Below are 26,079 nucleotides of genomic sequence, written 5' to 3'. Positions count from 1 at the left end.
TTTACCACCTCCATAATCGAGAAAATTTCTTAGTCCACTAGTTACTAAGGATAAGTTCGACCGCTATCATGTGATCCATTCCTGGATCACTATTGTACCCCTTGACTAACTCATGGCAAGGCGCACTTCAGGTGCGGTACACAACATAGCATACTGTAGAGCCTACGTCTAAAGCATAGGGGACGACCTTCGTCCTTTCTCTCTCTTCTGCCGTGGTCAGGTCTTGAGTCTTACTCAATACTCACACCTTGTAACACAGCCAAGAACTCCTTCTTTGCTGATCTATTTTGAACTCCTTCAAAATCTTGTCACGGTATGTATTCATTTGAAAGTACTATTAAGCGTTTTGATCTATCCTTATAGATCTTGATGCTCAATGTTCAAGTAGCTTAAACCAGGTTTTCCATTGAAAAACATTTTTCAAATAACCCTATATGCTTTCCAGAAATTCTACATCATTTCTGATCAACAATATGTCAACAACATATACTCATCAGAAATTCTATAGTGCTCCCTCTCACTTCTTTGGAAATACAAGTTTCTCATAAACTTTGTATAAACCCAAAATCTTTGATCATCTCATCAAAGCGTATATTCCAACTCCGAGATGCTTACTCCAGTCCTTAGAAGGATTGCTGGAGCTTTGCATACTTGTTAGCATCTTTTAGGATTGACAAAAACCTTCTGGTTGTATCACATACAACCTTTTCTCAAGAAAATTGTCGAGGAAACAATGTTTTGACATCCTATCTGCAAGATTTCATAAATAATGCAGTAACTGCTAATACAATTCCAACAGACTCTTAGCATCGCTACGAGTGAGAAAGTCGCACCGCAGTCAACTCCTTGAACTTGTCGGAAAACATCTTAACGACAAGTCGAGCTTTCTTAATGGTGATACTTACCATCATTGTCCGTCTTCCTTTTAAAATCCATCTATACCCAATAGCCTTACTGTTGGGAATCGTAGCATAATTTAAAAATTTCCTACGCTCACCAAGATGCATCTATGGAGTCTACTAGCAACGAGGGGAAAGGAGTGGATCTACATACCCTTGTAGATCGCGAGCGGAAGCGTTCCAATGAACGTGGATGACGGAGTCGTACTCGCCGTGATCCAAATCACCGATGACCGAGTGCCGAACGGACGGCACCTCCGCGTTCAACACACGTACGGTGCAGCGACGTCTCCTCCTTTCTTGATCCAGCAAGGGGGGAGGAGAGGTTGATGGAGATCCAACAGCACGACGGCGTGGTGGTGGATGTAGCGGCTCTCTGGCAGGGCTTCGCCGAGCTTCTGCGCGCGAGAGAGAGGTGTTGCAGGGGAGGAGGGAGGCGCCAAAGGCTGTGTGTTTGCTGCCCTCCCTCCCCCCCACTATTTATAGGACCCCTTGGGAGGGGGGAGCCGGCCAAAACCCATCTAGGGTTGGGGGGGGCGGCGGCCAAGGGGGGGAAGGGGTTGCCTTGCCCCCCAAGGCAAGGGGGAACTCCCCCCCCTAGGGTTCCCAACCCTAGGCGCATGGGGGGAGGCCCAAGGAGGCGCCCCAGCCCACTAGGGGCTGGTTCCCTTCCACTTTCAGCCCACGGGGCCCTCCGGGGCAGGTGGCCCCACCCGGTGGACCCCCGGGACCCTTCCGGTGGTCCCGGTACAATACCGATAAACCCCGAAACTTTCCCGGTGGCCAAAACTGGACTTCCTATATATAATTCTTCACCTCCGGACCATTCCGGAACCTCTCGTGACGTCCGGGATCTCATCCGGGACTCCGAATAACTTTTGGGTTTCCGCATACATATATCTCTACAACCCTAGCGTCACCGGACCTTAAGTGTGTAGACCCTACGGGTTCGGGAGACATGCAGACATGACCGAGACGCCTCTCCGGTCAATAACCAACAGCGGGATCTGGATACCCATGTTGGCTCCCACATGTTCCACGATGATATCATCGGGTGAACCACGGTGTCGAGGATTCAATCAATCCGTATGCAATTCCCTTTGTCAATCGGTATGTTACTTGCCCGAGATTCGATCGTCGGTATCCCAATACCTAGTTCAATCTCGTTACCGGCAAGTCTCTTTACTCGTACCGCAATGCATGATCCCGTGACTAACGCCTTAGTCACATTGAGCTCATTATGATGATGCATTACCGAGTGGGCCCAGAGATACCTCTCCGTTTACACGGAGTGACAAATCCCAGTCTCGATCCGTGCCAACCCAACAGACACTTTCGGAGATACCCATAATGCACCTTTATAGTCACCCAGTTACGTTGTGACGTTTGGCACACCCAAAGCACTCCTACGGTATCCGGGAGTTGCACGATCTCATGGTCTAAGGAAAAGATACTTGACACTGGAAAAGCTCTAGCAAACGAAACTACACGATCTTTTATGCTATGCTTAAGTTGGGTCTTGTCCATCACATCATTCTCCTAATGATGTGATCCCGTTATCAATGACATCCTATGTCCATAGTCAGGAAACCATGACTATCTGTTGATCAACGAGCTAGTCAACTAGAGGCTTACTAGGGACAGGTTGTGGTCTATGTATTCACACATGTATTACGATTTCCGGACAATACAATTATAGCATGAATAAAAGACTATTATCATGAACACAGAAATATAATAATAACCATTTATTATTGCCTCTAGGGCATATTTCCAACAGTCTCCCACTTGCACTAGAGTCAATAATCTAGTTACATTGTGATGAATCGAACACCCATTGCGTCCTGGTGTTGATCATGTTTTGCCCTAGGGAGAGGTTTAGTCAACGGATCTGCTACATTCAGGTCCGTGTGTACTTTACAAATATCTATGTCTCCATTTTGAACACTTTCACGAATGGAGTTGAAGCGACGCTTGATATGCCTGGTCTTCCTGTGAAACCTGGGCTCCTTCGCAAGGGCAATAGCTCCAGTGTTGTCACAGAAGAGAGTCATTGGGCCCGACGCATTGGGAATCACCCCTAGGTCGGTAATGAACTCCTTCATCCAGACTGCTTCCTGTGCTGCCTCCGAGGCTGCCATGTATTCCGCTTCACATGTAGATCCCGCCACGACGCTTTGCTTGCAACTGCACCAGCTTACTGCTCCTCTATTCAATATATACACGTATCCGGTCTGTGACTTCGAGTCATCCAGATCTGTGTCGAAGCTAGCGTCGACGTAACCCTTTACGACGAGCTCTTCGTCACCTCCATAGACGAGAAACATATCCTTAGTCCTCTTCAGGTACTTCAGGATATTCTTGACCGCTGTCCAGTGTTCCTTGCCGGGATTACTTTGGTACCTTCCTACCAAACTTACGGCAAGGTTTACATCAGGTCTGGTACACAGCATGGCATACATAATAGACCCTATGGCCGAGGCATAGGGGATGACACTCATCTCTTCTATATCTTCTGCCGTGGTCGGGCATTGAGCCGTGCTCAATTGTACACCTTGCAATACAGGCAAGAACCCCTTCTTGGACTGATCCATACTGAACTTCTTCAATATCTTGTCAAGGTATGTACTCTGTGAAAGACCAATGAGGCGTCTTGATCTATCTCTATAGATCTTGATGCCTAATATATAAGCAGCTTCTCCAAGGTCCTTCATTGAAAAACATTTATTCAAATAGGCCTTTATACTTTCCAAGAATTCTATATCATTTCCCATCAATAATATGTCATCCACATATAATATGAGAAATGCTACAGAGCTCCCACTCACTTTCTTGTAAACACAGGCTTCTCCATAAGTCTGTGTAAACCCAAACGCTTTGATCATCTCATCAAAGCGAATGTTCCAACTCCGAGATGCTTGCACCAGCCCATAGATTGAGCGCTGGAGCTTGCATACTTTGTTAGCATTCTTAGGATCGACAAAACCTTCCGGCTGCATCATATACAACTCTTCCTTAAGGAAGCCGTTAAGGAATGCCGTTTTGACGTCCATCTGCCATATCTCATAATCATAGTATGCGGCAATTGCTAACATGATTCGGACGGACTTCAGCTTCGCTACGGGTGAGAAAGTCTCATCGTAGTCAACCCCTTGAACTTGTCGATAACCCTTAGCGACAAGTCGAGCTTTGTAGATGGTCACATTACCATCTGCGTCCGTCTTCTTCTTAAAGATCCATTTGTTTTCTATGGCTCGCCGCTCATCGGGCAAGTCAGTCAAAGTCCATACTTTGTTTTCATACATGGATTCTATCTCGGATTTCATGGCTTCTAGCCATTTGTCGGAATCCGGGCCCGCCATCGCTTCTTCATAGTTCGAAGGTTCACCGTTGTCTAACAACATGATTTCCAGGACAGGGTTGCCGTACCACTCTGGTGCGGAACGTGTCCTTGTGGACCTACGAAGTTCAGTGGCAACTTGATCCGAAGCTTCATGATCATCATCATTAACTTCCTCCCCCGTCGGTGTAGGCACCACAGGAACATTTTCCCGCGCTGCGCTATTTTCCGACTCGGAAGGGGTGACTATCACCTCATCAAGTTCCACTTTCCTCCCACTCAATTCTTTCGAGAGAAACTCCTTCTCTAGAAAGGACCCGTTCTTGGCAACGAAGATCTTGCCTTCGGATCTGAGGTAGAAGGTGTACCCAATAGTTTCCTTAGGGTATCCTATGAAGACGCATTTTTCCGATTTGGGTTCGAGCTTTTCAGGTTGAAGTTTCTTGACATAAGCATCGCATCCCCAAACTTTTAGAAACGACAGCTTAGGTTTCTTCCCAAACCATAATTCATACGGTGTCGTCTCAACGGATTTAGACGGTGCCCTATTTAAAGTGAATGCGGCAGTCTCTAAAGCATAACCCCAAAATGAGAGCGGTAAATCGGTAAGAGACATCATAGATCGCACCATATCCAATAGAGTGCGATTACGACGTTCGGACACACCATTTCTCTGAGGTGTTCCAGGCGGCGTGAGTTGTGAAACTATTCCACATTTCCTTAAGTGTGTACCAAATTCGTGACTTAAATATTCTCCACCACGATCTGATCGTAAGAATTTTATTTTCCTGTCACGTTGATTCTCAACCTCACTCTGAAATTCCTTGAACTTTTCAAAGGTTTCAGACTTGTGTTTCATTAGGTAGACATACCCATATCTACTTAAATCATCAGTGAGAGTGAGAACATAACGATATCCTCCGCGAGCCTCAACGCTCATTGGACCGCACACATCGGTATGTATGATTTCCAATAAGTTGGTCGCTCGCTCCATTGTTCCGGAGAACGGAGTCTTGGTCATCTTACCCATGAGGCATGGTTCGCACGTGTCAAATGATTCGTAATCAAGAGACTCCAAAAGTCCATCTGCATGGAGCTTCTTCATGCGCTTGACACCAATGTGACCAAGGCGGCAGTGCCACAAGTATGTGGGACTATCATTATCAACTTTACATCTTTTGGTATTCACACTATGAACATGTGTAGCATCACGTTCGAGATTCATCAAGAATAAACCATTGACCAGCGGGGCATGACCATAAAACATATCTCTCAAATAAATAGAACAACCATTATTCTCAGATTTAAATGAGTAGCCATCTCGAATTAAACGAGATCCAGATACAATGTTCATGCTCAAAGCTGGCACTAAATAACAATTATTGAGGTTTATAACTAATCCCGTGGGTAGATGCAGAGGTAGCGTGCCGACGGCGATCACATCGACCTTGGAACCATTCCCGACGCGCATCGTCACCTCGTCTTTTGCCAGTCTCCGTTTATTCCGTAGTTCCTGATTTGAGTTACAAATATGAGCAACCGCACCGGTATCAAATACCCAGGAGCTACTACGAGTACTGGTAAGGTACACATCAATTACTTGTATATCACATATACCTTGGGTGTTGCCGGCCTTCTTCTTGTCCGCTAAATATTTGGGGCAGTTCCGCTTCCAGTGACCACTTCCCTTGCAATAAAAGCACTCAGTCTCGGGCTTGGGTCCATTCTTTGACTTCTTCCCGGTAACTGGCTTACCGGGCGCGGCAATTCCCTTGCCGTCCTTCTTGAAGTTCTTCTTACCCTTGCCCTTCTTGAACTTAGTGGTTTTATTCACCATCAACACTTGATGTTCCTTTTTGATCTCCCCTTCCGCTGATTTTAGCATGGAATATACCTCGGGAATGGTCTTTTCCATCCCCTGCATATTGTAGTTCATCACAAAGCTCTTGTAGCTTGGTGGAAGCGACTGGAGGATTCTGTCAATGACCGCGTCATCCGGGAGATTAACTCCCAGCTGAGACAAGCGGTTGTGCAACCCAGACATTCTGAGTATGTGCTCACTAACAGAACTGTTCTCCTCCATTTTACAGCTGAAGAACTTGTCGGAGACATCATATCTCTCGACCCGGGCATGAGCTTGAAAAACCAGTTTCAGCTCCTCGAACATCTCGTATGCTCCATGTTTCTCAAAACGCTTTTGGAGACCCGGTTCTAAGCTGTAAAGCATGCCGCACTGAACGAGGGAGTAATCATCAGCACGCTGCTGCCAAGCGTTCATAACGTCTTGGTTCTCAGGGATTGGTGCTTCACCTAGCGGTGCTTCTAAGACATAATCTTTCTTGGCAACTATGAGGATGAGCCTCAGGTTCCGGACCCAGTCCGTATAGTTGCTGCCATCATCTTTCAGCTTGGTTTTCTCTAGGAACGCGTTGAAATTGAGGACAACGTGGGCCATTTGATCTACAATACATAGTGTAAAGATTTTTTAGACTAAGTTCATGATAATTAAGTTCATATAATCAAATTATTTAATGAACTCCCACTCAGATAGACATCCCTCTAGTTATCTAAGTGAAACATGATCCGAACTCAACTAGGCCGTGTCCGATCATCACGTGAGACGGACTAGTCAAGATCGGTGAACATCTCCATGTTGATCGTATCTTCTATACGACTCATGCTCGACCTTTCGGTCCTCCGTGTTCCGAGGCCATGTCTGTACATGCTAGGCTCGTCAAGTCAACCTAAGTGTATTGCGTGTGTTCCGAGGCCATGTCTGTACATGCTAGGCTCGTCAACACCCGTTGTATGCGAACGTAAGAATCTATCACACCCGATCATCACGTGGTGCTTCGAAACGACGAACCTTCGCAACGGTGCACAGTTAGGGTGAACACTTTCTTGAAATTATTATAAGGGATCATCCTACTTGCTACCGTCGTACTAAGCAAATAAGATGCAAAAACATGATAAACATCACATGCAATCAAACAGTGACATGATATGGCCAATATCATCATGCTCCTTTGATCTCCATCTTCGGGGCACCATGATCATCTTCGTCACCGGCATGACACCATGATCTCCATCATTGTGTCTTCATGAAGTTGTCACGCCAACGATTACTTCTACTTCTATGGCTAACCGTTTAGCAACAAAGTAAAGTAAATTACATGGCGTTATTCAATGACACGCAGGTCATGCAAAATAATAAAGACAACTCCTATGGCTCCTGCCGGTTGTCATACTCATCGACATGCAAGTCGTGATTCCTATTACAAGAATATGATCAATCTCATACATCACATATATCATTCATCACATCTTCTGGCCATATCATATCACATATATCACTTGCTGCAAAAACAAGTTAGACGTCCTCTAATTGTTGTTGCAAGTTTTTACGTGGTTTGTAGGTTTCTTAGCAAGAACGATTTCTTACCTACGTATGACCACAACGTGATTTGCCAATTTCTATTTACCCTTCATAAGGACCCTTTTCATCGAATCCGTTCCGACTAAAGTAGGAGAGACAGACACCCGCTAGCCACCTTATGCAACTAGTGCATGTCAGTCGGTGGAACCTGTCTCACGTAAGCGTACGTGTAAGGTCGGTCCGGGCCGCTTCATCCTACAATGCCGCCGAAACAAGAAACGACTAGTAGCGGCAAGAAGAATTGGCAACATCAACGCCCACAACTTCTTTGTGTTCTACTCGTGCATAGTAACTACGCATAGGCCTGGCTCATGATGCCACTGTTGGGAATCGTAGCATAATTTAAAAATTTCCTACGCTCACCAAGATGCATCTATGGATTCTACTAGCAACGAGGGGAAAGGAGTGGATCTACATACCCTTGTAGATCGCGAGCGGAAGCGTTCCAATGAACGTGGATGACGGAGTCGTACTCGCCGTGATCCAAATCACCGATGACCGAGTGCCGAACGGACGGCACCTCCGCGTTCAACACACGTACGGTGCAGCGACGTCTCCTCCTTTCTTGATCCAGCAAGGGGGGAGGAGAGGTTGATGGAGATCCAACAGCACGACGGCGTGGTGGTGGATGTAGCGGCTCTCTGGCAGGGCTTCGCCGAGCTTCTGCGCGCGAGAGAGAGGTGTTGCAGGGGAGGAGGGAGGCGCCAAAGGCTGTGTGTTTGCTGCCCTCCCTCCCCCCCACTATTTATAGGACCCCTTGGGAGGGGGGAGCCGGCCAAAACCCATCTAGGGTTGGGGGGGGGGGGGCGGCGGCCAAGGGGGGGAAGGGGTTGCCTTGCCCCCCAAGGCAAGGGGGAACTCCCCCCCCCCCTAGGGTTCCCAACCCTAGGCGCATGGGGGGGAGGCCCAAGGAGGCGCCCCAGCCCACTAGGGGCTGGTTCCCTTCCACTTTCAGCCCACGGGGCCCTCCGGGACAGGTGGCCCCACCCGGTGGACCCCCGGGACCCTTCCGGTGGTCCCGGTACAATACCGATAAACCCCGAAACTTTCCCGGTGGCCAAAACTGGACTTCCTATATATAATTCTTCACCTCCGGACCATTCCGGAACCTCTCGTGACGTCCGGGATCTCATCCGGGACTCCGAACAACTTTCGGGTTTCCGCATACATATATCTCTACAACCCTAGCGTCACCGGACCTTAAGTGTGTAGACCCTACGGGTTCGGGAGACATGCAGACATGACCGAGACGCCTCTCCGGTCAATAACCAACAGCGGGATCTGGATACCCATGTTGGCTCCCACATGTTCCACGATGATATCATCGGGTGAACCACGGTGTCGAGGATTCAATCAATCCGTATGCAATTCCCTTTGTCAATCGGTATGTTACTTGCCCGAGATTCGATCGTCGGTATCCCAATACCTAGTTCAATCTCGTTACCGGCAAGTCTCTTTACTCGTACCGCAATGCATGATCCCGTGACTAACGCCTTAGTCACATTGAGCTCATTATGATGATGCATTACCGAGTGGGCCCAGAGATACCTCTCCGTTTACACGGAGTGACAAATCCCAGTCTCGATCCGTGCCAACCCAACAGACACTTTCGGAGATACCCGTAATGCACCTTTATAGTCACCCAGTTACGTTGTGACGTTTGGCACACCCAAAGCACTCCTACGGTATCCGGGAGTTGCACGATCTCATGGTCTAAGGAAAAGATACTTGACACTGGAAAAGCTCTAGCAAACGAAACTACACGATCTTTTATGCTATGCTTAAGTTGGGTCTTGTCCATCACATCATTCTCCTAATGATGTGATCCCGTTATCAATGACATCCTATGTCCATAGTCAGGAAACCATGACTATCTGTTGATCAACGAGCTAGTCAACTAGAGGCTTACTAGGGACAGGTTGTGGTCTATGTATTCACACATGTATTACGATTTCCGGACAATACAATTATAGCATGAATAAAAGACTATTATCATGAACACAGAAATATAATAATAACCATTTATTATTGCCTCTAGGGCATATTTCCAACACTTACGACCATCAAGTAGTTCTTCCAAAGTCTATACTTTGTTTTCACACATGGATCCTCTCGGATTTTATGGCCTCGAGCCATTTGTCGGAATCCGGGCCCACCATCGTTTCTCCATAGCTCGTATGTTCATTGTTGTCTAGCAACATGACTTCCAAGACAGGATTACGTACCACTCTGAAGTAGTATGCATCCTTGTCGTCCTACGAGGTTTGGTAGTGACTTGATCCGAAGTTTCATGATCACTATCATAAGCTTCCACTTCAATTGGTGTAGGTGCCACAGGAACAACTTCTTGTGCCCTGCTACACACTAGTTGAAGTGACGGTTCAATAACCTCATCAAGTCTCCACCATCCACCCACTCAATTCTTTCGAGAGAAACTTTTCCTCGAGAAAGGACCCGTTTCTAGAAACAATCACTTTTGATTCCAGATCTGAAATAGGAGGTATACCCAACTGTTTTGGGTATTCTATGAAGATGCATTTATCCGCTTTGGGTTCGAGCTTATCAGCCTGAAACTTTTTCACATAAGCGTCGCAGCCCCAAACTTTTAATAAACGACAGCTTAGGTTTCTCTAAACCATATTCCATACGGTGTCATCTCAACGGAATTACGTGGTGCCCTATTAAAGTGAATGCGGTTGTCTCTAATGCCTAGCCCATAAACGATAGTGGTAATTCGATAAGAGACATCATGGTATGCACCATATCCAATAGGGTGCATTTATGATGTTCGGACACACCATCACACTATGGTGTTCCAGGCGGTATTAGTTATGAAACAATTTCCACAAGGTCTTAATTGTGTACCAAACTCGTAACTCAGATATTCATCTCTATGATCATATCATAGACATTTTATCCTCTTGCCACGATGATCTTCAACTTTACTCTGAAATTGCTTGAACCTTTCAATAATTCAGACTCGTGTTTCATCAAGTAAATATACTCAGAATCTACTCAAATCATCTGTGAAGTAAGAGCATAACGATATTCACTGCGTGCCTCAGCACTCATTGGATTGCACACATCAAATGTATTACTTCCAACAAGTTGCTCTCTTGTTCCATCTTACTGAAAACGAGGCCTTTCAGTCATCTTGCCCATGTGGTATGATTTGCATGTCTCAAGTGATTCAAAATCAAGTGAGTCCAAACGATCCATCTGTATGGAGTTTCTTCATGCATATATACCAATAGACATGGTCCACATGTCTCAATCTTTTCAAAAACGAGTGAGTCCAAAGATCCATCAACATGGAGCTTCTTCATGCGTTTTATACCAATATGACTCATGTGGCAGTGCCACAAGTATGTGGTACTATCATTACTATCTTATATCTTTTGGCATGAGCATGTGTATCACTACGATCGAGTTTCAATAAACCATTCATTTTAGGTGCAAGACCATTGAAGGTATTATTCAAATAGACAGAGTAACCATTATTCTCCTTAAATGAATAACCGTATTGCGATAAACATAATCCAATCATGTCTATGCTCAACGCAAACACCAAATAACAATTATTTAGGTTTAGTACCAATCCTGATGGTAGAGGGAGCGTACGATGTTTGATCACATCAACCTTGGAAACACTTCCAACACATATCGTCGCCTCACCTTTGGCTAGTCTCTGTTTATTCTGTAGCCTTTTATTTAGAGTTACTAACACTTAGCAACCGAACCGGTATCTAATACCCTGGTGCTACTAGGAGTACTAGTAAAGTACACATTAATATAATGTATATCCAATATACTTCTGTCGACCTTGCCTGCCTTCTCATCTACCAAGTATCTAGGGTAGTTCTTCTTCAGTGACCGTTCCCCTCATTACAGAAGCACTTAGTCTCGGGTTTGGGTTCAACCTTGGGTTTCTTCACTAGAGCAGCAACTAATTTGCCGTTTCATGAAGTATCCCTTCTTTCCCTTGCCCTTCTTGAAACTAGTGGTTTTACTAACCATCAACAATTGATGCTCCTACTTGATTTCTACTTTCGCGGTGTCAAACATCGCGAGTTGCTCAAGGATCATCATGTCTATCCCTGATATGTTATAGTTCATCACGAAGCTCTAATAGCTTGGTGGCAGTGACTATGGAGAACCATCACTATCTCATCTGGAAGATTAACTCCCACTCAATTCAAGCGATTGTAGTACTCAGACAATCTGAGCACATGCTCAATGATTGAGCTTTTCTCCCTTAGTTTGCAGGCTTAAGAAACTTGTCAGAGGTCTCATATCTCTTGACGTGGGCACTAGTCTGAAATCCCAATTTCAGTCTTTGGAACATCTCATATGTTCTGCGACGTTTCAAAAACGTCTTTGGCGCCTCAATTCTAAACCGTTAGCATTACGCACTGAACTATCACGTAGACATCAAAACGTGTATGTCAGATGTTCGCAACATCCACAGACAACGCTCGAGGTTCACACACCGAGCGGTGCATTAAGGACATAAGCCTTCTGCGCGGCAATGAGGATAATCCTCAGTTTACGGACCCAGTCCGCATAATTTCTACTATCAACTTTCAACTAAATTTTCTCTAGGAACATATCTTAAAGAGTAGAACCAAAGCGTAAGTTACGACATAATTTGCAAAGACCTTTTGACTATGTTCATGATAATTAAGTTCATGTGATTATTTAATGAACTCCCACTTAGATAGACATCCCTCTAGTCATCTAAGTGATACATGATCCGAGTCAACTAGGCCGTGTCCGATCATCACGTGAGACGGACTAGTCATCATCGGTGAACATCTCGATGTTGATCGTATCTACTATACGACTCATGTTCGACCTTTCGGTCTCTTGTGTTCCGAGGCCATGTCTGTACATGCTAGGCTCGTCAAGTCAACCTAAGTGTTTTGCATGTGTAAATCTGGCATACACCCGTTGTATGCGAACGTTAGAATCTATCACACCTGATCATCACGTGGTGCTTCGAAACAACGAACCTTCGCAACGGTGCACAGTTAGGGGGAACACATCTCTTGAAATTTTAGTGAGGGATCATCTTATTTATGCTACCGTCGTTCTAAGCAAATAAGATGTAAACATGACAAACATCACATGCAAATCATAAAGTGACATGATATGGCCAATATCATCTTGCGCCTTTTGATCTCCATCTTCGAGGCGCGGCATGATCACCTTCGTCACCGGCATGACACCATGATCTCCATCATCGTGTCTTCATGAAGTTGTCTTGCCAACTATTACTTCTACTACTATGGCTGACGGTTAGCAATAAAGTAAAGTAATTACATGGCGTTTTTCATTGACACGCAGGTCATACAATAAATTAAGACAACTCATATGGCTCCTGCCGGTTGTCATACTCATCGACATGCAAGTCGTGATTCCTATTACAAGAACATGATCAATCTCATACATCACATATATATAATTCATCACATCCTTTTGGCCATATCACATCACATAGCATACCCTGCAAAAACAAGTTAGACGTCCTCTAATTGTTGTTGCATGTTTTACGTGGCTGTTATGGGTTTCTAGCAAGAACGTTTCTTACCTACGCAAAAGCCACAACGGTGATATGCCAATTGCTATTTACCCTTCATAAGGACCCTCTTCATCGAATCCGATCCGACTAAAGTGGGAGAGACAGACACCCGCTAGCCACCTTATGCATCAAGTGCATGTCAGTCGGTGGAACCTGTCTCACGTAAGTGTACGTGTAAGGTCGGTCCGGGCCGCTTCATCCCACAATGTCGCCGAATCAAGATAATACTAGTAACGGCAAGCAACTTGAACAAATCATCGCCCGCAACTACTTTGTGTTCTACTCGTGCATCGAATCTACGCATAGATCTAGCTCATGATACCACTGTTGGGGAACGTAGCAATAATTCAAAATTTTCCTACGTGTCACCAAGATCAATCTAGGAGATGCTAGCAACGAAAGAGAGGGAGTGCATCTTCATACCCTTGAAGATCGCTAAGCGGAAGCGTTACAAGAACGCGGTTGATGGAGTCGTACTCGCGGCGATTCAAATCGCGGAAGCTCCGATCTAGCGCCGAACGGACGGCGCCTCCGCGTTCAACACACGTACAGCCCGGGGACGTCTCCTCCTTCTTGATCCAACAAGGGGAGAGGAGAAGTTGAGGGAGAACTCCAACAGCACGACGGCGTGGTGGCAATGGAGCTCGTGGTTCTCCGGCAGAGCTTCGCTAAGCACTAAGGAGGAGGAGGAGGAGTTGGAGGAGGAGAGGGCTGCGCCAAGGGAAGGGTGTGGCTGCCCTCCCACTCCCTCACTATATATAGGGGGAAGGGGAGAGGGGGACGGCCCCTCTAGATGGATCTAGAGGAGGAGGCGGCGGCCAGGGGAAACCCTAGATGGGTTTGGGCGCCCCCACCCCCTAGGAAACTTGCCCCCCAAGCCGGGAGGGGCGGCTGCCCTAGGGGTGGCGCCCCCACCTCTCCTGGTTACATGAGAGGGGTTGGGAGGGGCGCACAGCACCTTAGTGGGCTGGTTTGCCCCTTCCCCTTGGCCCATAAGGCCCCCCAACGCTTGCCGGGGCCTCCGAAACCCCTTTCGGACATGCTGGCCATAGCCTGGTACCCCCAGAACAATTCCGGACTCCAATACCCTTCGTCCAATATACCGATCTTCACCTCCGGACCATTCCGGAGCTCCTCGTCATGTCCGGGATCTCATCCGGGACTCCGAACAACCTTCGGTAACCACATACTATGTCCCATAACAACTCTAGCATCACCGAACCTTAAGTGTGTAGACCCTACGGGTTCGGGAACCATGCAGACATGACCGAGACACCTCTCCGGCCAATAACCAATAGCGGGATCTGGATACCCATATTGGCTCCCACATGTTCCACGATGATCTCATCGGATGAACCACGATGTCGGGGATTCATTCAATCCTGTATTCAATTCCCTTTGTCTATCGGTATGTTACTTGCCCGAGATTCGATCGTTGGTATCCCCATACCTCGTTCAATCTTGTTACCGGCAAGCCTCTTTACTCGTTCCGTAACGCATGATCCCGTGGCTAACTCATTAGTCACATTGAGCTCATTATGATGATGCATTACCGAGTGGGCCCAGAGATACCTCTCCGTCATACGGAGTGACAAATCCCAGTCTCGATTCGTGCCAACCCAACAGACACTTTCGGAGATACCTGTAGTGCACCTTTATAGCCACCCAGTTACGTTGCGACGTTTGGTACACCCAAAGCATTCCTACAGTATCCGGGAGTTGCACAATCTCACGGTCTAAGGAAACGATACTTGACATTAGAAAAGCTCTTAGCAAACGAACTACACGATCTTGTGCTATGCTTAGGATTGGGTCTTGTCCATCACATCATTCTCCTAATGATGTGATCCCGTTATCAATGACATCCAATGTCCATGGTCAGGAAACCATAACCATCTATTGATCAACGAGCTAGTCAACTAGAGGCTTACTAGGGACATGTTGTGGTCTATGTATTCACACATGTATTACGGTTTCCAGTTAATACAATTATAGCATGAACAATAGACAATTATCATGAACAAGGAAATACAATAATAACCATTTTATTATTGCCTCTAGGGCATATTTCCAACAGTTTCGACCCCAAGGCTCAACATATAAATAGAGGGGTAGGGCTAGCACCCAAGACACATCAAGAAACACCAAGCCGTGTGCCGGCTACCCCGTCCCCTCTAGTTTATCCTTCGTCATAGTTTTCGTAGTGCTTAGGCGAAGCCCTGCGGAGATTGTTCTTCACCAACACCGTCACCACGCCGTCGTGCTGCCGGAACTCATCTACTACTTCGCCCCTCTTGCTGGATCAAGAAGGCGAGGACGTCATCGAGCTGAACGTGTGCTGAACGCGGAGGTGCGGTACGTTCGGTACTTGATCGGGACGGATCGTGAAGGTGTACGACTACATCAACCGCGTTGATAAAACGCTTCCGCTTACGGTCTACGAGGGTACATAGACAACACTCTCCCCTCTCATTGCTATGCATCACCATGATCTTGCATGTGCGTAGGATTTTTTTTTGAAATTACTACGTTCCCCAACAGTGGCATCCGAGCCAGGTTTATGCGTAGATGTTATTTGCACGAGTAGAACACAAGTGAGTTGTGGGCGTTACAAGTCATACTGCTTAGCAGCATGTCATACTTTGGTTCGGCGGTATTGTTGGATGAAGCGGCCCGGACCGACATTACGCGTACACTTACGCGAGACTGGTTCTACCGATGTGCTTTGCACACAGGTGGCTGGCGGGTGTCAGTTTCTCCAACTTTAGTTGAACCGAGTGTGGCTACGCCCGGTCCTTGAGAAGGTTAAAACAGCACTAACTTGACGAACTATTGTTGTGGTTTTGATGCGTAGGTAAGAACGGTTCTTGCTCAGCCCGTAGCAGCCACGTAAAACTTGCAACAACAAAGTAGAGGACGTCTAACTTGTTTTTGCAGGGCATGTTGTGATGTGATATGGTCAAGACATTATGCTATATTTTATTGTATGAGATGATCATGTTTTGTAACCGAGTTATCGACAACTGGCAGGAGCCATATGGTTGTCGCTTTATTGTATGCAATGCAATCGCCCTGTAATGCTTTACTTTATCACTAAGTGGTAGCGATAGTCGTAGAAGCAATAATTGGCGAGACGACAACGATGCTACGATGGAGATCAAGGTGACAAGGTGTCGCGTCGGTGACGATGGTGATCATGACGGTGCTTCGGAGATGGAGATCACAAGCACAAGATGATGATGGCCATACCATATCACTTATATTGATTGCATGTGATGTTTATCTTTTATGCATCTTATTTTGCTTAGATCGACGGTAGCATTATAAGATGATCTCTCACTAAATTTCAAGGTATAAGTGTTCTCCCTGATTATGCACCGTTGCGGAAGTTCTTCGTGCTGAGACACCACGTGATGATCGGGTGTGATAAGCTCTATGTTCAAATACAATGGGTGCAAGACAGTTTTGCACACGCGGAATACTCAGGTTAAACTTGACGAGCCTAGCATATGCAGATATGGCCTCGGAACACTGAGACCGAAAGGTCGAGCGTGAATCATATAGAAGATATGATCAACATAGTGATGTTCACCATTGAAAACTACTCCATCTCACGTGATGATCGGACATGGTTTAGTTGATATGGATCACGTGATCACTTAGATGATTAGAGGGATGTCTATCTAAGTGAGAGTTCTTTAATAATTTGATTAACTGAACTTTAATTTATCATGAACTTAGTACCTGATAGTATTTGGCATGGCTATGTTGTTGTAGATAGATGGCCCGTGCTGTTGTTCCGTTGAATTTTAATGCGTTCCTTGAGAAAGCAAAGTTGAAAGATGATGGTAGCAATTACACGGACTGGGTCCGTAACTTGAGGATTATCCTCATTGCTGCACAGAAGAATTACGTCCTGGAAGCACCGCTAGGTGCCAAACCTGCTGCAGGAGCTGAACCAGATGTTATGAACGTCTGGCAAAGCAAAGCTGATGACTACTCGATAGTTCAGTGTGCCATGCTTTACGGCTTAGAACCGGGACTTCAACGATGTTTTGAACGTCATGGAGCATATGAGATGTTCCAGGAGTTGAAGTTAATATTTCAAGCAAATGCCCGGATTGAGAGATATGAAGTCTCCAATAAGTTCTACAGCTGCAAGATGGAGGAGAATAGTTCTGTCAGTGAACATATACTCAAAATGTCTGTGTATAATAATCACTTGATTCAACTGGGAGTTAATCTTCCGTATGATAGTGTTATTGATAGAATTCTTCAATCACTGCCACCAAGCTACAAGAGCTTTGTGATGAACTATAATATGCAAGGGATGGATAAGACGATTCCCGAGCTCTTCGCGATGCTAAAGGCTGCAGAGGTAGAAATCTAGAAGGAGCATCAAGTGTTGATGGTCAACAAGACCACCCGTTTCAAGAAAAAGGACAAAGGGAAGAAGAAGGGGAACTTCAAGAAGAACGGCAAACAAGTTGATGTTCAGGAGAAGAAACCCAAGTCTGGACCTAAGCCTGAGACTGAGTGCTTCTACTGCAAGCAAACTGGTCACTGGAAGCGGAACTACCCCAAGTATTTGGCGGATAAGAAGGATGGCAAGGTGAACAAAGGTATATGTGATATACATGTTATTGATGTGTACCTTACTAATGCTCGCAGTAGCACCTGGGTATTTGATACTGGTTCTGTTGCTAATATTTGCAACTCGAAACAGGGGCTACGGATTAAGCGAAGATTGGCTAAGGACGAGGTGACGATGCGTGTGGGAAATGGTTCCAAAGTCGATGTGATCGCGATCGGCACACTACCTCTACATCTACCTTCGGGATTAGTTTTAGACCTAAATAATTGTTATTTGGTGCCAGCGTTGAGCATGAACATTATATCTGGATCTTGTTTGATGCGAGATGGTTATTCATTTAAATCAGAGAATAATGGTTGTTCTATTTATATGAGTAATATCTTTTATGGTCATGCACCCTTGAGGAGTGGTCTATTTATATTAAATCTCGATAGTAGTGATACACATATTCATAATATTGAAGCCAAAAGATGCAGAGTTCATAATGATAGTGCAACTTATTTGTGGCACTGCCGTTTAGGTCATATTGGTGTAAAGCGCATGAAGAAACTACATTCCGATGGACTTTTGGAATCACTTGATTATGAATCACTTGGTACTTGCGAACCATGCCTCATGGGCAAGATGACTAAAATGCCGTTCTCCGGAACTATGGAGCGAGCAACAGATTTGTTGGAAATCATACATACTGATGTATGTGGTCCAATGAATGTTGAGGCTCGCGGCGGGTATCGTTATTTTCTCACCTTCACAGATGATTTGAGCAGATATGGGTATATCTACTTAATGAAACATAAGTCTAAAACATTTGAAAAGTTCAAAGAATTTCAGAGTGAAGTAGAAAATCATCGTAACAAGAAAATAAAGTTTCTACGATCTGATCGTGGAGGAGAATATTTGAGTTACGAGTTTGGTCTTCATTTGAAACAATGCGGAATAGTTTCGCAACTCACGCCACCCGGAACACCACAGCGTAATGGTTTGTCCGAACGTCGTAATCGTGCTTTACTAGATATGGTGCGATCTATGATGTCTCTTACTGATTTACCGCTATCATTTTGGGGTTATGCTTTAGAGACGGCTGCATTCACGTTAAATAGGGCACCATCTAAATCCGTTGAAACGACGCCTTATGAACTATGGTTTGGCAAGAAACCAAAGTTGTCGTTTCTTAAAGTTTGGGGCTGCGATGCTTATGTGAAAAAGCTTCAACCTGATAAGATCGAACCCAAATCGGAGAAATGTGTCTTCATAGGATACCCAAAGGAGACTGTTGGGTACACCTTCTATCACAGATCCGAAGGCAAGACTTTTGTTGCTAAATTTGGATCCTTTCTAGAGAAGGAGTTTCTCTCGAAAGAAGTGAGTGGGAGGAAAGTAGAACTTGATGAGGTAACTGTACCTGCTCCCTTATTGGAAAGTAGTTCATCACAGAAACCGGTTCCTGTGACACCTACACCAATTAGTGCGGAAGTTAATGATGATGATCACGAAACTTCATATCAAGTTACTACCGAACCTCGTAGGTCAACCAGAGTAAGATCCGCACCAGAGTGGTACGGTAATCCTATTCTGGAGGTCATGTTACTAGACCAGGACGAATCTATGAACTATGAGGAAGCGATGATGAGCCCAGATTCCGCAAACTGGCTTGAGGCCATGAAATCTGGGATGGGATCCATGTATGAGAACAAAGTATGGACTTTGGTTGACTTGCCGGATGATCGGCAAGCCATCGAAAATAAATGGATCTTCAAGAAGAAGACAGACGCTGATGGTAATGTTACTGTCTACAAAGCTCGGCTTGTTGCGAAAGGTTTTCGACAAGTTCAAGGAGTTGACTACGATGATACCTTCTCACCCGTAGCGATGCTTAAGTCCGTCCGAATCATGTTAGCAATTGCCGCATTTTATGATTATGAAATTTGGCAAATGGATGTAAAGACTGCATTCCTGAATGGATTTATGGAAGAAGAGTTGTATATGATGCAACCTGAAGGTTTTATCGATCCAAAGGGTGCTAACAAAGTGTGCAAGCTCCAGCGATCCATTTATGGACTGGTGCAAGCCTCTCGGAGTTGGAATAAACGTTTTGATAGTGTGATCAAAGCATATGGTTTTATACAGACTTTTGGAGAAGCCTGTATTTACAAGAAAGTGAGTGGGAGCTCTGTAGCATTTCTAATATTATATGTGGATGGCATATTGTTGATTGGAAATGATGTAGAATTTCTGGATAGCATAAAAGGATACTTGAATAAGAGTTTTTCAATGAAAGACCTCGGTGAAGCTGCTTACATATTGGGCATCAAGATCTATAGAGATAGATCAAGACGCTTAATTGGACTTTCACAAAGCACATACCTTGACAAAGTTTTGAAGAAGTTCAAAATGGATCAGGCAAAGAAAGGGTTCTTGCCTGTGTTACAAGGTGTGAAGTTGAGTAAGACTCAATGCCCGACCACTGCAGAAGATAGAGAGAAAATGAAAGATGTTCCCTATGCTTCAGCCATAGGCTCTATCATGTATGCAATGTTGTGTACCAGACCTGATGTGTGCCTTGCTATTAGTATAGCAGGGAGGTACCAAAGTAATCCAGGAGTGGATCACTGGACAGCGGTCAAGAACATCCTGAAATACCTGAAAAGGACTAAGGATATGTTTCTCGTTTATGGAGGTGACAAAGAGCTCATCGTAAATGGTTACGTTGATGCAAGCTTTGACACTGATCCGGACGATTCTAAATCGCAAACCGGATACGTATTTCTATTGAACGGTGGAGCTGTCAGTTGGAGCAGTTCTAAACAAAGCGTCGTGGCGGGATCTACGTGTGAAGCGGAGTACATTGCTGCTTCGAAAGCAGCAAATGAAGGAGTTTGGATGAAGGAGTTCATATCCGATCTAGGTGTCATACCTAGTGCATCGGGTCCAATGAAAATCTTTTGTGACAATACTGGTGCAATTGCCTTGGCAAAGGAATCCAGATTTCACAAGAGAACCAAGCACATCAAGAGACGCTTCAACTCCATCCGGGATCAAGTCCAGGTGGGAGACATAGAGATTTGCAAGATACATACAGATCTGAATGTTGCAGACCCGTTGACTAAGCCTCTTCCATGAGCAAAACATGATCAGCACCAAGACTCCATGGGTGTTAGAATCATTATTGTGTAATCTAGATTATTGACTCTAGTGCAAGTGGGAGACTGAAGGAAATATGCCCTAGAGGCAACAATAAAGTTATTATTTATTTCCTTATATCATGATAAATGTTTATTATTCATGCTAGAATTATATTAACCGGAAACATGATACATGTGTGAATACATAGACAAACAGAGTGTCACTAGTATGCCTCTACTTGACTAGCTCGTTGATCAAAGATGGTTATGTTTCCTAACCATAGACATGAGTTGTCATTTGATAAACGGGATCACATCATTAGGAGAATGATGTGATTGACTTGACCCATTCCGTTAGCTTAGCACTTGATCGTTTAGTTTACTGATATTGCTTTCTTCATGACTTATACATGTTCCTATGACTATGAGATTATGCAACTCCCGAATACCGGAGGAACACTTTGTGCGCTAACAAACGTCACAACGTAACTGGGTGATTATAAAGGTGCTCTACAGGTGTCTCTGATGGTACTTGTTGAGTTGGCATAGATCGAGATTAGGATTTGTCACTCTGATTGTCGGAGAGGTATCTCTGGGCCCTCTCGGTAATGCACATCACTATAAGCCTTGCAAGCAATGTGACTAATGAGTTAGTTACGGGATGATGCATTACAGAACGAGTAGAGAGACTTGCTGGTAACGAGATTGAACTAGGTATTGAGATACCGACGATCGAATCTCGGGCAAGTAACATACCGATGACAAAGGGAACAACGTATGTTGTTATGCGGTTCGACCGATAAAGATCTTCATAGAATATGTAGGAGCCAATATGGGCATCCAGGTTCCGCTATTGGTTATTGACCAGAGAAGTGTCCCGGTCATGTCTACATAGTTCTCGAACCCGTAGGGTCCGCACGCTTAAACGTTCGTTGACGATATAGTATTATATGAGTTATGTATGTTGGTGACCGAATGCTGTTCGGAGTTCCGGATAAGATCACGGACATGACGAGGAACTCCTGAATGGTCCGGAGATAAAGATTGATATATGGGATAATAGTGTTTGGTCTCCGGAAGGGTTCCGGAATTCACCGGAAGGGGTTCCGGATGTTTCCCGAAATGTTTGGGTACGAGAACACTTTATTTGGGCCAAAGGGGAAAGCCCACAAGGTTTTTGGAAAGTGCAAAAGGAAGTTTTGCGGAGTCCAGGGGCCAGACGCCAGGGTCCCTGGCGTCTGGGTCCAGACGCCGGGAACCCTGGCGTCTGGCCCTGGAGTCCGAGAAGGACTCTTGCCTTTCAGGTGAAACCGACTTTGTGGAGGCTTTTACTCCAAGTTTCGACCCCAAGGCTCAACATATAAATAGAGGGGTAGGGCTAGCACCCAAGACACATCAAGAAACACCAAGCCATGTGCCGGCTACCCCGTCCCCTCTAGTTTATCCTCCGTCATAGTTTTCGTAGTGCTTAGGCGAAGCCCTGCGGAGATTGTTCTCCACCAACACCGTCACCACGCCGTCGTGCTGCCGGAACTCATCTACTACTTCGCCCCTCTTGCTGGATCAAGAAGGCGAGGACGTCATCGAGCTGAACGTGTGCTGAACGTGAAGGTGCCGTACGTTCGGTACTTGATCGGGACGGATTGTGAAGGTGTATGACTACATCAACCGCGTTGATAAAACGCTTCCGCTTATGGTCTACGAGGGTACGTAGACAACACTCTCCCCTCTCGTTGCTATGCATCACCATGATCTTGCGTGTCCGTAGGATTTTTTTTTGAAATTACTACGTTCCCCAACAGAGAGATGCACTGATAACGACGGTGCACGACTATCTTAGTTACAGATATGTCGCAGGCCAGGTGTGCCATGGATATGGTGGATGCACCCGGTGCATGGATGATACAATGTCTTAGCAACTAACGAAAGATGGAGGGTCTGGGAAAATCGTGGACATGGGGCATCGAAGATGGCTCGAGAAAGATGATCCGTGGAGATCTATTAAATGGTGAGGCTGAGCATCGAGGACCTCCATGTAAGAGGAGCGGCGCCGAAATCGATGAGCTGTTGAAAAACTGGGAACTGTGCCCCACGCCGGGAAATATGAAAAAGGCGTCGGAGCCGCTACTAAAGGTATGGTAGATGAGGTCTGTTTTTTGGGACTTGGAGTACTGGCCCAAACTTGACATGCCTCATTGCCTTGATCAAATGCATATCACAAAGAATGTCCTTGAGAGCTTGCTTGCAAAAGTGATGAACATACCGGATAAGACCAAGGATGGGCCGAAGGCAAGAAGAGGCTTGGAAGATCTGAACGTCAGGGAAGATCTCCACATGCCGCCCTGTAAAAAGTCGGAGGAGACGGAGACGGAGTCTTGTAATATTGGAATATTTTTAAGACGGATTCAGTAATTCTCTCCTAAAACATCGCATTAATTCTTCGTGGTTTATTTTCTTCACTTTGGTTAGTAATTATTTTCGTTTGTTTTGGTACTTAGAACCGTTTCCCTTAGCAATCGAAATCAATGAACTATTTTCAAACTCCGGTTTTGGTCAGAGGGTGGTTGCAGAAGTGACGACGTAACTGCGAGGACAGTAGTGCCTTCCTTTTTGCTTCATATGAGATCGATCAACAAGACTTACTTATCGCAAGATTGTTGTGCACTTGCAGGCATCAATACTACAAATTAAAATAAATTTTTTTGACTTGCCATGTGCGATATTTTCTTAGCATATCCGGATATCCCGTATTCCAATACCCCATCCGTTCCTAAGTATAAGTCTTTTTTAGAGATTTCAATATGGACTACATACGAAGCAAAATAAGTGAATCTACACTCAAGAATATGCCTATATGCATTTGTATGTAGTCCATATTAAAATCTCTGGACTTGTATTTAGAAATGGAGAGAGTACCAAGTATAGATCATGCACACATTGCAAAATTTTTACTGGACCCAACCTGCTAGACATATCTAGAAAATAGCAGCTTGTGCTTTAGAAGCTTCTACAAATATGATAATCCTGTAGTGCACTAGAGACCACTTGTAAGTGCATCTAGTGTCACCCCTAGTTGGTTTTGGAGTATTGACGACAAACGTGGTTTTTCACCACTTCTAAGATATTGTTAGATTGTCTGCTTTTAGAGGTCTGCACCATAATATTTAAGGATGTTAAATATATATGATATTGTGCACACTACATAATTAATGCGATTGTTGGACACTATTCATAGAGATTTTTTGTTGCATCACATGGTTTGACTTTAACAAAAACAATTTTATTGGTGATATACATTAAGTGTATAAAGAAAAGGACTATACTTAATAATCAGTAATGTTATTATGTCTTTAACTATGACCGCTAAATGAAAATTGTACCCATCAAGACTATATATGATACAAATGAATTTAAAAATATAAAAGTTTAGTATAAAACATATATTTCTATTTCTCCCCGAGTCAAATAAATACATTAGCACTAGAGCATTCTAAATTCGTCTTCATTAGGATGAGTGTGTAGAGGATGGCCGGGTCAAAGGAGAGACCACAATCGAGGAGCTGGAAGAGTAGCTGCAGGTGTATGGATGGGATGAGTAGAAGGCATGAGCATATGGGTTGATGATGTGTAGAAGGATGCAGGGACAACAGAGAAATGCTTAAGACGAATGGTGCTCACAACCAGCAAGGGTGGAAGGGTGTCAAAGGAGGGTCCGACAAGATAAATGAGGTGGCGACGAACCCCGATGGTACAACGTCTAGGTTGGTCAACATTGGAGAAAAAATAGGTACATAATTTATAAAAAAAACTAACATCATCGGATCTTGGAGATTGAAATACTTTGTATTGCAACAAAGATTTTGCTGGCGATATCTGTGACATACATTCTTGAAAACGGTGAGAAAAACATAGTATTGTAATGTTTATAATATTCTCTACCCAACCACCTTAAAATTTGACAGAGAGGAAGTTTGGAATTTTTCACATTATCTTTTATTCACCTTTAGTCATAGTTCTATTTTTTCTTTGGATGATTTCCAATTTTTTATATACTTAACGAATATGTCTTCTCTATTTTATTTTTCTATCAACATTGGCAAAATGGCAGAATCATTAGCATGCAAAACCCCGATAAAAGGTTTGTGTCGCCAAAACCTTAGTGCAAGGAGAAGAGAGGCAAGGCTTCCATGGATATCTCTTCTCCTCCGATGACAATAATGATAACAACAATGCTCTCAATCCTAATGACAACAACCCAATCCCGATGTGTACAAAGGGGCGTGGCCCATACCGGCGGCGCTTAACATTCTTCTTAGGGAGGAGCACAACAGGTTCTTGGACTGACTCAAGTTGAAGATGAGGTAGAGGGGTCCAGTAGAACAATAATAATCTATGTTTAGCAGTATGTTGAACATGTATTTGGAATCTATTTACGTCTAGTTTTATGTTTGCAACAGCTTAATCTTGAGTACTATGGACCAATATGTTGTCTCTTTCGAGCTATTGTGATCAATACTCAGTTATTATCACATACACATACAATCAAGAGAAAACAAAATATATTCGATATAATGTTGCCACTACGTACGGTAACAAACTCATAGCCTGAATCCGAGCGGAACTCTAGTGGATCGTTCATTAGCCCGCAAAGTTCTTATCATAACATAAAGAAAGGTGGCGAAACCACATTTACGCACGTAAACGCATATAGAGTAGCAGGGCCATGACACCAGCGATAAGCTGGAGCGTCATGTAAAAATGCAACACTGTGGGGTTTAGTATCTTTAACATCATTTTTTATACAATTCTCAACACCCAAGTCTTTGAGACTTTCTCTTATGCATGGTTATTCTTTGTCAACATCACTTCTTTTTAAAACTAGTCCCACGACAAGTCTTAATTATCTAGATTAAACAGAACAAAGGTTACTAAATTATTTTAGCTACTAGAACAAAAAAATGGTCTTAATTTATCAAGACTTACTCCCACTTAAATACTCCACACATACTACTACTAAAACAATTCTAACTAATTCAAGTGCAAAAGGCATGAGTCATAGGACCTACCTTCATGATCATGAATTTCCACACTTCTCTTCCTTAAGATT

This window comes from Aegilops tauschii, chromosome 1 (assembly GCF_002575655.3).
Source record: "Aegilops tauschii subsp. strangulata cultivar AL8/78 chromosome 1, Aet v6.0, whole genome shotgun sequence".
Lineage (NCBI taxonomy): Eukaryota > Viridiplantae > Streptophyta > Magnoliopsida > Poales > Poaceae > Aegilops > Aegilops tauschii.
Note: the sequence above shows the minus strand (reverse complement) of the source record.